The 11,999-nt window shown below is 39.6% G+C and overlaps 1 protein-coding gene across 6 annotated transcripts in view; it reads left to right on the forward strand.

The window, feature by feature from the left end:
* The first annotated feature begins 9,175 nt into the window (after positions 1-9,175).
* HERC1 (HECT and RLD domain containing E3 ubiquitin protein ligase family member 1) overlaps positions 9,176-11,999 on the forward strand; it is a 189,991-nt gene continuing 187,167 nt past the window's right edge. For 5 of the 6 annotated variants that reach the window (XM_081288631.1, XM_081288634.1, XM_081288635.1 and 2 more), the window contains exon 1: positions 9,176-9,325. The gene's annotated coding sequence lies outside the window, so the exon portion shown is untranslated. Of the gene's footprint in view, positions 9,326-9,347; positions 9,822-11,999 lie in introns of those variants that run through there. The other variant, XM_081288632.1, reaches the window with a different exon arrangement.

Consider the following 11,999-nt stretch of genomic DNA (forward strand, 5'->3'; position numbering starts at 1 on the left):
AACACTTTCCACAACACTCAGGCAACTTGTTCATCTTCATTTTCTTGGTGCCCTTGAAGGCTTTATTCCTAATGTTGGGGTTTGTAGTTATTCACAGAGGCTCAGTTCTTCCTGACCTTGTTGGAGGGTCAGTAGGGCTCACTGAGGGAAGGAATAGAAAGGAGTGTTCTGCTAGAGATGGATTTAAAATTTTGTCATGTGGAATAGTTGGCATATTTGTTGAGTTAGTCTGAGGTCCAGGGGAGGTAAGAGGAAGTCATGTGTTTCAGATATCATCTGTTCACTCCACATATTTATTGATTTTCAAGCTCTGAACAAGAAAGCTTCAGTCTCAGCTCTCGGGAAATTCACAATTGGGATTGTGTATGTGTGGAAGTGGGAAATGGCTTCCCTCTATCCTTTGTTGGTAAACAAAAAACAACTCTGCTTAAGGAAATAATAGTTTATTCTGATGAAATATGAGTGAGCATTCCCCATAAACATAGATTCAAGTTACTCCGAATGACATGTGCTGTTGTGGAGGAGTATATATGAATTCTTAAAGCCACAAAGATATTCATAAATCAATACATTTACTAAATACATTGGTGTGGGCATTAGGTAAGTGGGCTCCAGTAAAGTAGGGAAATCTTTCCCATAGATTTAAGATGTCATAGTATGCATGCATTTATTTTGTAGTACAGGGGATTGAATCCAACGGTGCTTTACCACATAGCTACATTTCCAACCCTTTTTATTTTGACATAGGGTCTCTAAGTTGCTGAAGATCATCATATAATTCTTAACTTTAGGTTGGTGGAGGCTAGAGGTCTGCTAAGCTTAGCAATACAATTGGAAAATTATACCCAACAATCAACAGTATGTTAGGTCACATACAAAGGTTAAGTAAATGCCTATTAAAGGGACTAAGATAGCCCAAGATAATTTTGGCTGTCTACCTGCAACACTCCATCTTTCCACAATCATCATGTTTTGCTCAGCCAAGGTCAAACAGTCTGTAGGATATTTAATATAGTTGGGGCTACTTTTCAGCTTCACACCTTCTAGGTTCTTTGGCTGGGTTACAAATTAAATTGACACAAAACAGACTGTTTTTTTTTTAAAGTGAGAGAGAGAGAATTTTTAATATTTATTTTTTAGTTTTCAGTGGACACAACATCTTTGTTTGTATGTGGTGCTGAGGATCGAATCCGGGTGGCACGCATGCCAGGCAAGCGCGCTACCGCTTGAGCCACATCCCCAGCCTCAAAACAGACTGTTAATGGTTTGGATATGAGATGTAACCCAAAAGCTCTTGTATTAATGCAGGAATTTTGAAGGTGAAATTATTGGATTATGAAGACTATCATCTAATCAGTTCATCCTAGTTTGAGTGGATTGACTGAATAGTAACTATAGGCAGGTGTGGCATGACTAGAGAAGGCAGGTCACTGGGGGTGCCCTGGAAGAGTTCATCTTCACTGTGGTAACTTCCTCCTTCTTTCTGATTTCTGGCTGCAATGAACACTCCTCTTCCATGCCCTTCTGCCGACATGATGCTCTGCCTCACCTTGGGCCCACAGCAATATACTCAGCATATAGCCCAAGCACACTGGTTTTTGTCAGTGAGTGTTAGTTCCTATTCTTGGTTGAGTAATCCAAGTTGTTTGACAGCACTCAGGGCAAAAAGAAGAGAGACTTTTCCTTTTAGGTCAGTTTTACAGATAAACTTCTTTTTGGAAGTTCTTTCCTGTAAGAAAAAAAAAAGAAAAAAAAAACTAGCCAACTCTCATTCATTTAACATTCCACCTTCACATTTCTCAAATTTTTAATTTGTATTTATTTTTTAATATTTCTTACTGGCCTATTTTAGTCCCTACTAAATCACACACTAAGGAGTCACAGAGTTCTTCCCTTTCATTTCTTGTTTTTGCTTTCCCAAAGCTTCTGGTTTATGGGATAATCATGAAATACAGGCAGTTTCCTTTTCTGGGAAACAGATAATTAAAAATAATGATGTATTGTATGCTGGCCGTGGGCCAGATAATTGGACTATGAATCTCTTTAATCTTCGCAATAACCCTGTGAGTAGGGATTATCACAGATTTATAGAACCGCATTAGTTTGTTTTGATGATTAAATGGAATGTTTGAAAAATACTTAAGGGGTCTGGGGGTGGAGCTCAATCAGTAGAGTATTGGCTTAGCAAAGCCCAGCAACACACACACACACACACACACACACACACACACACAGAGAGAGAGAGAGAGAGAGAGAGAGAGAGAGAGAGAGAGAGAGAAATGCTTAGAGCATAGAACACTGAGATTCAATACATGTAAGCTTCCATTGCTACTATTATTTTTCAATGAGAAAATAGAAACTCAAGCTAGTTAAGATATTCACCCAAAATTAACCTGGGTAGAAGGTTGAAGGAACACATTTCCTATAGTCCTTAAGCTAATGTGAGAGATCTACTGTTAGAGGACATCTTGATTGAAATGACAAAACAATCAATTTCAACCTCATTTTAACCTGATAGTCCAGCAAAGGTAACCACAATTTTTAGGGTCAAATCCTTACCCATTTCCAGCACACAGACTAATCTCCCACTTTTTTCTATACAATATTGTTGTGACCTGCACTTCCATTGGTTTCCTGAGATTGGTGTAAAGGTGGACATTGATTCAAGCCTGACCAATCAGCATCTTTTCCTAGAATTTTCAAACTTGAAGTAAAAATGTTGGTCCATTTCTAGGAATGGAAATGGTAAGATATAAAATGTGGGTATGCTTTATTCCCAGTTATATGAAGGAAGCCAGTCATTGAGAGACACTAAACCCAGCCACAACAAAGCAAGCCCAGAAGTAAGAATTCTGGTGGTGTTGAAGTTTCTGAAGCCTGGGTTCATTGCCCGACTCTAGTTTGACTATTTAGTCTTTTTTAAGTTCTTCCTTCCTCACTCTTTCTTTCCCTCCCTGCCTTTCTTTTTTCTATTTTTGTTATGGTACTTAGGATTGAACCCAGAGGCACTGTACTTTTTTTTTTAATATTTATTTTTCAATTGTAGTTGGACACAATACCTTTATTTTATTTATTTATTTATTTTTATGTGGTACTAAGGATAGAACTCCAGGCCTCAAATGTGCTGGGCAAGAGCTCTACTGCTGAGCCACAACCCTAGCACAAGGCACTCTACTTTTAAGCCACATCAACAGCCCTTCTAATTTTTTTTTTTAAATTGAGACAGTGTCTCACTAAATTACAATCATCCTGCCTCAGCCTCCCTAATAGCTGGGATTACAGCATGTGACACTATGCCCACTTCTCACAATTCTTTAAAAGGAGAAGAGATAGTTCTCTTTTTGTACTCAGGATTTTCTAGCTTGTGTTGTAAAATATGTGTGTGTGTGTATTTGTGTGTATGTATATGTGTGTGCATACATATGTATATCTCCTCTATTTTCTTTCCAGAAAAAAGATTTGCCTTGTTTATCTCACTGTGCTATACAGTGTCTTGCATGGATAGCTCTTTCAAAATGTTAAGTTTCTCCCTTCTTCCCTTTATTCCTGTAGTCACACTTTCCACCCCTGTTGTTTCATATTTTTTTCCAGTATCAATATTCCATTCCCTGCTACTGAGAAAAATTTCATCTGTGTTCACCCTAGGTAGGTGAACACAGATGAAAATACAGATCTTATAGTCCTTAAGCTAATGTGAAAGATCTACTGTTAGAGGACATCTTGATTGAAATGACAAAACAATCAATTTCAAACTCATTTAAACCCGATAGTCCAGCAAAAGTAACCACAATTTTTAGGGTCAAGTCCTTACCCATTTCCAGCACACAGACTCATCTCCCACTATAGGAACTGTGTTTTGATGAAACAACACTAACAAACCTTTGGAAAAATAATTTTTCTAAAATTGGTTATTGTGTTATAGACTTAAGAAATGGCTAGTAATTTTTCTAAAATTGGTTATTGTGTTATAGACTTAGAGAAATGGCTAGGTGGTGAGTTTTCTTTTATTTTTTGAAAATATTTTTGGGGGCTGTGGCTGTGGCTCAGTGGTAGCATACTTGCCTGGCATGTGTGAGGCACTGGGTTCGATTCTCAGCACCACATATAAATAAATAAAATAAAGGTCTATCAACAACTAAAAAAAGTATTAAAAATATGTTTGGTTGTAGATGAACATACCTTTATTTATTTATTTTTATGTGGTGCTGAGGATCAAACCCAGTATACACTCTCACACGTGCTAAGCAACTTCTGTACCATTGAGCTCAGCTCCAGTTGTGGGTTTTCTTGATGTGTGTGATATTTTATTTAGGATACAGATTGATATAGAAACCTTTTAAAGTTTGCAGTTAGTAAACTCTATTTTCAAAAGAACTACTTGCCAGTCTTGTGGTCCCATTTCTAGAATTCTCATTTCCCTTCAAACCTGTTTGGGAGATCAGTTACCTTTAGTGAAAAAGGAGATAGTGAATCTGTACTCATATGTAGATACATTTAGCAAAAATTCTAGGCAATTTTTTTTTTGGCTTGGAAGTTGGTGTTTTGAGAATACATTATTCTCAGAATTTGAAACTGTATTTGATTGTCAGCTCCCTCTCTAATTCTACCCAGCAATCTCATCTTTGTTCTAGTTCTGGGAGTGTTTACTTTTTCTGCACCTTCTTTTAGTTTGAATTATGTTGTTTGTACTGATGAATGTTTTTTGTGTCTTTATCTTCTAAAAGTTATTTTAATACCATGGGCTTGGCCAATTTCAAATATGATCTGTACACAGAGAAAACTATACTGACTACACTCTGATTAAAGGATGATGTATTCAAGAAGACCTATTAAATTACTTATCATAGATCTATAAATATTAAGTTACAATAAATATCCTGACCTTCCTTAATACCTTCCTTCTCTGGTGGAGGAGTAGTGTAAACAGATTTCAGAAGCTGGGCACATAACTACAGTGTTAGTCATATAAACAATAACAAATACAGAGGGATAGAATCCATCATAGGGGTAAAGAGAATTATTATTTATCTCTTTTCATAGATATTTATCTCTATCTTTGGTTTTTCAGACCCCAAATGGCATAGATATGCTTCTAGTATATTATACAAAATAGGCATTCAATAAATGTGAAAAATAATGACTGATACACTCTTTTGGAATTTATGTACAGCATGATTTTAATAAAAGTGTTAATAGTTATCTTGGGCTGGGAATGTAGCTGAGATCACTTGCCTAGCATGTGCAGTGTCTTGGGTTCCATCCCAACATCACAAAAATAAATTAATAAAAAGTAAATCAACCTTTTAGGCTGGGGCTGTAACTCAGTGGTAGAGTACTTGCCTAACATGCAACCATCACGCACACATAAAAGGTCTTTTTTGTGGATGAGTATATAAAGAAACCATAAACAAAGCAAAGTATTGTTATCATGTTTTGGAAATGTCTCTTGGGCTCTGATCTGCAGTTTACCTGGATCAGGTAACTGACTGAAGGGAACTTCTTGGGGACCAAGCATATGATATGGAATGCATTCTCTTTTCCTTGTCTTTAAACACAAGCTGTAAGAACAAAATGTTTCTAATTAAGATACTACTGATTTTTCCCTCCATTAATCCTATCTTTCTTCAAAGCTAATGGGTGTGTATAATGACTCCACATTAAACACCCTTTTCTAGTGGTTTAGGAGATGTGAGTTTTATTAGAACACAGCAGAATTCACAACCCACAACAGGGCAATTGGTTGAAGTTATTTTGGAGTTGATTTAGGAATCATTCATGAAATGGTCTGGATCCTCATCATGTGTACTATCCTCAGCCTCCTCCAAGAAGCCTTTCAGCTCTCTTTGCCTATTTCTTTTCCTAACTGCCCTTCCACCCCTTATCATTTACACTTTTACATGGTATTATAATAATCTATTTTCTTTAGTTCCTCCCATTAGACCACAAACTCCTTGATGGAAAGTATTAAAACTTGTATAATAGTACATTTAGTGCTTTTCACAGTGTCCAGGTTAATATGTATTCAAGAAAGATCTGCTAAGTGAAAGAATGAGCATGCCTCACATTTAAATAGTGCTTTAAATTGACTGAGTACTTTCATATGTTATTTGAATTTCATGATACTCTTTTTTTAAAAAAAATATTCACTTTTTAGTTTTAGGTGGATACAATATCTTTATTTTATCTTTATGTGGTGCTGAGGATCGAACCCAGTGCCTCACACATGTGCTAGGCAAGCACTCTACCACTTGAGCCACAACCCCAGCCCTTCATGATACTCTTTAGGCAAGCAGGAAATCCATTTATCACTCCTGAATAGAAGTGTGAGACTAGGCTCAGAAAAACTGTGTAACTTGGGGCTGGGGATGTGGCTCAAGCGGTAACACACTTGCTTGGCATGCGCAGGGTGCACTATGTAAGATGAAATAAAGGTGTTGTATCCAATGAAAACTAAAAATAAATATTTAAAAAAATTCTCTCCTCTCTCTTAAAACAAACAAACAAACAAACAAACAAACAAACAAAAAACCTGTGTAATCCAAGGGCAAATAGGCTGCAATTTCAGGAGGTAGCAGAACTCTATCATGGATTCCTGCTCTGAAGTTCTTTTCCATTTTTGGAGCTATTTGTCTCCTAAATCAAGTGCCAAGGGCAAAATAAACTTATTCCCTGAGTCCTTTTAACCCCTCCTTCTCTGCCGCCACACTTTCCTGCTGGATCTTTTGGCTTCCATTTTAGCAATCATTTTCATTTAGGAGCCATATATTTCCTATATGCAGATGAAAGATGAAAAATACATATTATCCTATTCATTCTCCGATTTCTTTGCCTGGGACTTAGTGGCTGTGGTATGGGACTGGTATGTTGCATGAGATGGGGATGAATGTTATATGTGATGGGAGGAAGATGTGACTGACTGTCATGGTCAGAGTGCACTGTTCAGAGGATTATGAGGCCAAGGGCCTGTGATACTGAGGACTTGGTCTTGAGATTCCTCTGTATACTTCTAACTCCAACATTTTTCTCTAAGGGAGATCTAGATAAAAAGAAGTGGAAGAGTTGGAAGAATGATGCTCACAACAGGACTCCAGCAGATGTTGATTAAAGTATAAAAGGCTTTTTTTTTTTTTTTGTACTGGGAATTAAACTCAGGGATACTCTTCCACTGAGTCACATATCCAACCCTTTTTATTTTTTGAAGCTGGGTCTCACTAAATTGCTGGTCTCAAACTTGCTATTCTCCCGTTTCAGCTTCCCAGATTGCTGGAATTACAAGTGTGCATCACCAGGCCCTGCTTGAGTGTTTAGAGAAAGGGTGATGTAGTCAGGTGAGGGTGGAAAGTAGTCAGGGCTAACTTGCTGATTTTATTTAATTGTATGTAGCTGGACTTAACTATATTCAATTATCCTTTGCCCGGAGGCAAAAAACAAACAAACAAACAACAACAAGAGCATTAATAAAAAAACCCTGCTCGTAGAAGCTAAGGCTAGGGCAAAGGAGATAATCCTTCAACTGATCTTTAAAGCAGAGTTCTTTCATTGAAACAAAATAGGCAAAAGCAGTATAATTTTATAAGTTCAAGAAAAAAATGGGTAAAAGCAATAGTTTTATAAATTCAAGAAAAATGGAATACCATGGATATTTATGAATGGCTTAGACAACTATCAAGAAGTTAAAATGAGGATAACAGGGGCCTGGAGGTATAGCTTAATGGCAGAGCCTGTGTTTAAAATGTACAAGGCCTTACCACAAACAAAAAAAGAAACGAGGATGACAACAGAGCTTGCTGGTCTTGAGCTGGCTTCATACACAACATGCAGATCATAAAGCACTAGTAACAATGACATCACTCCATACATACTTGCTTCCTCATATCTAGTTCACCAGAAATAGATACACATTTTATACATAGAAACTTAAAAGATACACCCATAATAGGACTTACCAGTTAATGAATACTTAAAATATATCAGGAGTTTTACTATATTTTACTCCTCAGAGGAACTCTGTGATAATAAGAACTAATATCTTAAGTTAACAGATAAGGAAATGAGGTTAAGAGCGCTCAAGCTGCTAGCCCAAGGTCATACCATAGTAAGTGGGATTCCAGAATCCTCACCATGTCTGAAAGTGAACCTCGTGGCTCTTAATTCTTGGGTTAAATTGCCTCAATGACAATACACACACATCCAACTTAACCATGGCTAAGGGCTCCCTCTTCTGCCTAATATATGTGTGTTACACAAACAGACACACATTAGTGTCATACATTTCTTGTATGTTATTTATGTATTCCTCCTATGCCTCTAGAGGGCAGAGACCAGCTCCATTTTTTTGTACCCATATCCTCAGTTACACATTAATTTTGATGAAAGGCTAGGAATAAAAGGTACAGGAGCCACCATTCAACAATTTCATGACAACTTAGACCTGTGTTAGGCGCTAAGGTACTATGTGTCCTTCCTCTCACGGGATTTCATTGCTGAGTTCGCGGTCACGACCAAGGATGTAAATCATCCAAAGGATATTTTACTTCAGTGTTCCCTGGTAGAAAAGAAAAACACAGTCGCAGGGCCCCCGGGTCTGCAGGGTTTTGACAGTCCTGCAGCCCTCGAAGACAAGAAAAACAAGAAAGAAGTAGATCAAGTGAAATGCTTTCAAGGGATTGAACTTGACTCCCCGGAGGGCTAGGGCCGGCTGTGATGGGAGATAAAGAGCAGAGCGCCAGGCGCACAACGACGATAAAGGGGTGTTGCCGCCTAGCCTAGCTGCCAGCTTTTCCACATGTCGCTTCACTCGGACGCCAGGCGGTGGAGTTTCGGCGGCGACTAAGAGGAAAACGGGGCGCGCTGCCTGGCCTCCAGCTCTTTTGTCAAATGCACCCAAGTGTTCCTCGTCTGCAGAGTCCGGTTCCCGAGGGCAGACGGGGTTGTCTGGACTCCGCGACTGCCCCAAGATGAGGGCTGCGTGGTGATAGGGTTTCCTAACAGAAAACTCAGGCCGGCTTCCCTGGCCGCCCAGGTCCCTTCCCCTTTCCCCTCAGCAGGTGGCCTAGCTCCCGCCTACTCACACTTCCTTTTTCTCCCCTCTCTTGCCTCCGCCTCTGGGCCTGGGGGCGGGGTGAGGGTTTCAGACTGCGCGAGAGTTCCGCCCAAACCCCGCGAGATTCGCCTGCTGCCGCTGCCGCCGCCTCTTACGTCTTTCCCTTTGACAAGTCGCCGCCGCTGCAGCAAAAATAAAGGACGCGGACACCGCAGCCGCTGCAAGCGGGGCTCGGGTCGCTGGAGCAGCACCCCGCCCCCGCCAGCTCCGGAGCCGCATACGGTAACGCCTCCTCTTGCCCTCCTGGCCGCGGATGTGTGCGCTCGGCCGGCCGGGCAACGCTGACTGGGGCCGTTCCGGGGCCGCCGCGGAACTGGGCTGCCGGGGTCCCCGGTGGGCGGCCGGCGGAGGCCTGAGGGAGCTCTCCCGGCGCTTTGCGGACTCCCAGACCCGAAGGCCACCTTTCGCCCACGTTTCTCCGGCGCAGCTTTAGAAGTCTAGCCGCCAGTCCAAGAGGGCCAGGGGACCCGCCCCTTAAGCGGTTTGCTGTACTAGCCCCTCGGCCCCTCAGGGGTCACGTCTCTGACCTTCTCTCTCACCCCTTTATCCGCTAACGAGCGCCCCTCCCCTGGCCGGGGCTTGGGTTGGGGGGCGGTGGCCAGACTCTGTCGGGGCACAAGCGAGCCGCCACCCTGGTGCCTATGTAGCCGACTGACTTTTGAGGACGATGTGTATTTCTCCTCGCCTCTGCCTTTGGGTGGAGGCAGCTCATCATCTGGTAAACCTTTATTCTCTGAATCTTCCGTCTCAATAAAATGACAATTTTAACGCTTTTACTAGCAGGAGGGGAGACAAGGCTCATTGTGTATTCTCCAGGATAAGATGAGGATGATGATGATGATGATAGGAGCTATCCTAGGGAACATGGTGAAATCTTTTCTGCCATGGGTGGCAGGTTCCTGGGAGACACGAGGAGGACAGGAGCTGGTACTACCTCTCCCTGTAGGTTATGTAAAACACATGCTGTCTCTCTTAGCTGTGAAATACAGGGACAAACAGGCACAGAATTTGCCTTATTAAAGAAAAAGTCTATAATATTTTGAATATTATATATTATAGACAAGTAATCAAATAATAGGAATAACAAATCTGAACAAACAAGCCCATCTCCAGCGGTAACATTTCCATGGCTAATATTTTGATGTTATTTCCTAACAGATACAGTATTATTCTTTTTTTTCAAGTAGTACTTTGGCTCATCCTTTCAAAGGACTTCCCAGTTCTATATGGATTCCAAAAATGATTTGTTTTATTTTAATTATTTCTTTGGCCTACTTGACTAAACTGGTTACTTGTCCATCATCACTGGCTATACCCTGTCACTAGTAACTCTCTCATTGGGTCTTTTTCCCACATGATTGTTAGACAAATGGTCTTAAAAAATTAAACGTTAAAATTATTTCTATTATATGTATTTTTAAAGTTCTGCTTGTGGTGAGTGTTGAAAAAGAGGCAGTGCTTGTGGGAAGCAAAGAAGCTATGATTAATCACAGTGGGAAGAATTTGCCTTAAGGTTTTATAAAATTGATTTTCCTTGGTTATTTTTAGACCAAATTATGAAATTATGTGACACTGTTTCATAGTGCATTTTGTGATTAGAGTGGAATGGAGTGTACCTTTGATTATGTATGTACCTTTAATAGTTTGTGTTTATATCAGCAAAAGTGACTTGGGATGTAGCTCAGTGGAAAAGTGCTTGTCTACCATGTGTGAGGCCCTGGGTTGGATCCTTAACAACGCACACACACACACACACACACACCCACCCACACACACACACACACAAAGTAAGTGTCCTAGGTACCTGGTTATGCATGTATGTGCATGCATATAAACATGTATTTTGCACCTATACACATTTGTATATCCTGAAAGTGAGTTAAAATGTATTGTTATATTATTTGAGAAAAGACAAACATTACGTAGGGCAAAGAACAGTTGGTCATAATAGTACTCCAAATTACATGACATGATTGTATGGCAGAAAAAGGTATCCAGGGAGTTGGAAATCTGGAGGCTTTTAAAAATAGGATAGATTGTCATCTGTCTGGGGTTGGTGTCATTGGAATGGGTTAAATGGACTATAAGGCCTCTTGCAATTCTAAACTTTTATGAATTTTGCTTTCCCTAAGGTTCTTATCACTTTGCTTCTTAAGTTTCCAGTCATGCTGTTTGCATGTGATACTTATCCATTCATTTGCTGGTCATGTATTCCACTCCCTGTGCAGACATACTGATGGTGTATGGAGGAGAAAGCAAATGTAAATGCGTCACTTGATTTGCTCATTAATATAAACATCTCCTGAAAAATCCCATTTGATTTAGAGGAATTTCAGAGAATGTATTGTTGATTGGGCTAGATTGGTTATTAGAGAATGAACATAATAAATAGTGCCATAGTTCTAATGTTCCAAACATTTTTTTCCCAAAAGAATATGATGAATTACTCTTTATTTTTTTAAATATTAAAAAAACGGGTTGGGGGGACCAGATACACTGAAGAGCTGATCTTTTAAAATTAAGATTTTGGGGTTGGGGGTTGTAGCTCAATGATAGGGCATTTGTCTGGTATGCTCAAGGCCCTCAGTTTAATACCCAACACTGAAAAAAAAAAATGCACATTTTCAGAACCTAAAAAGACAATAATGATGACATTGTGATTTGGGGTATGGGGAGAAGTTTGTATTATCCAAATTTGTGAAGCCAAACTTTTGAATTTTATAGTTGGATAACTATGTAAGGTAACAAGCTTTATTGAAGATAAATATTTATTGTAAATAATGCTTTGATTTAATAGATGTATAAAATGGATTATTGTAGGCACAATCTGCAGATTATCATGATGTTGAAAACAAAATATTGGCTAATCTAAAACAGAATTTGTGTGTGTGTGTGT

The sequence above is a fragment of the Spermophilus citellus genome, assembly GCF_964194105.1.
Source record: "Spermophilus citellus genome assembly, chromosome: 4".
Classification (NCBI taxonomy): domain Eukaryota; kingdom Metazoa; phylum Chordata; class Mammalia; order Rodentia; family Sciuridae; genus Spermophilus; species Spermophilus citellus.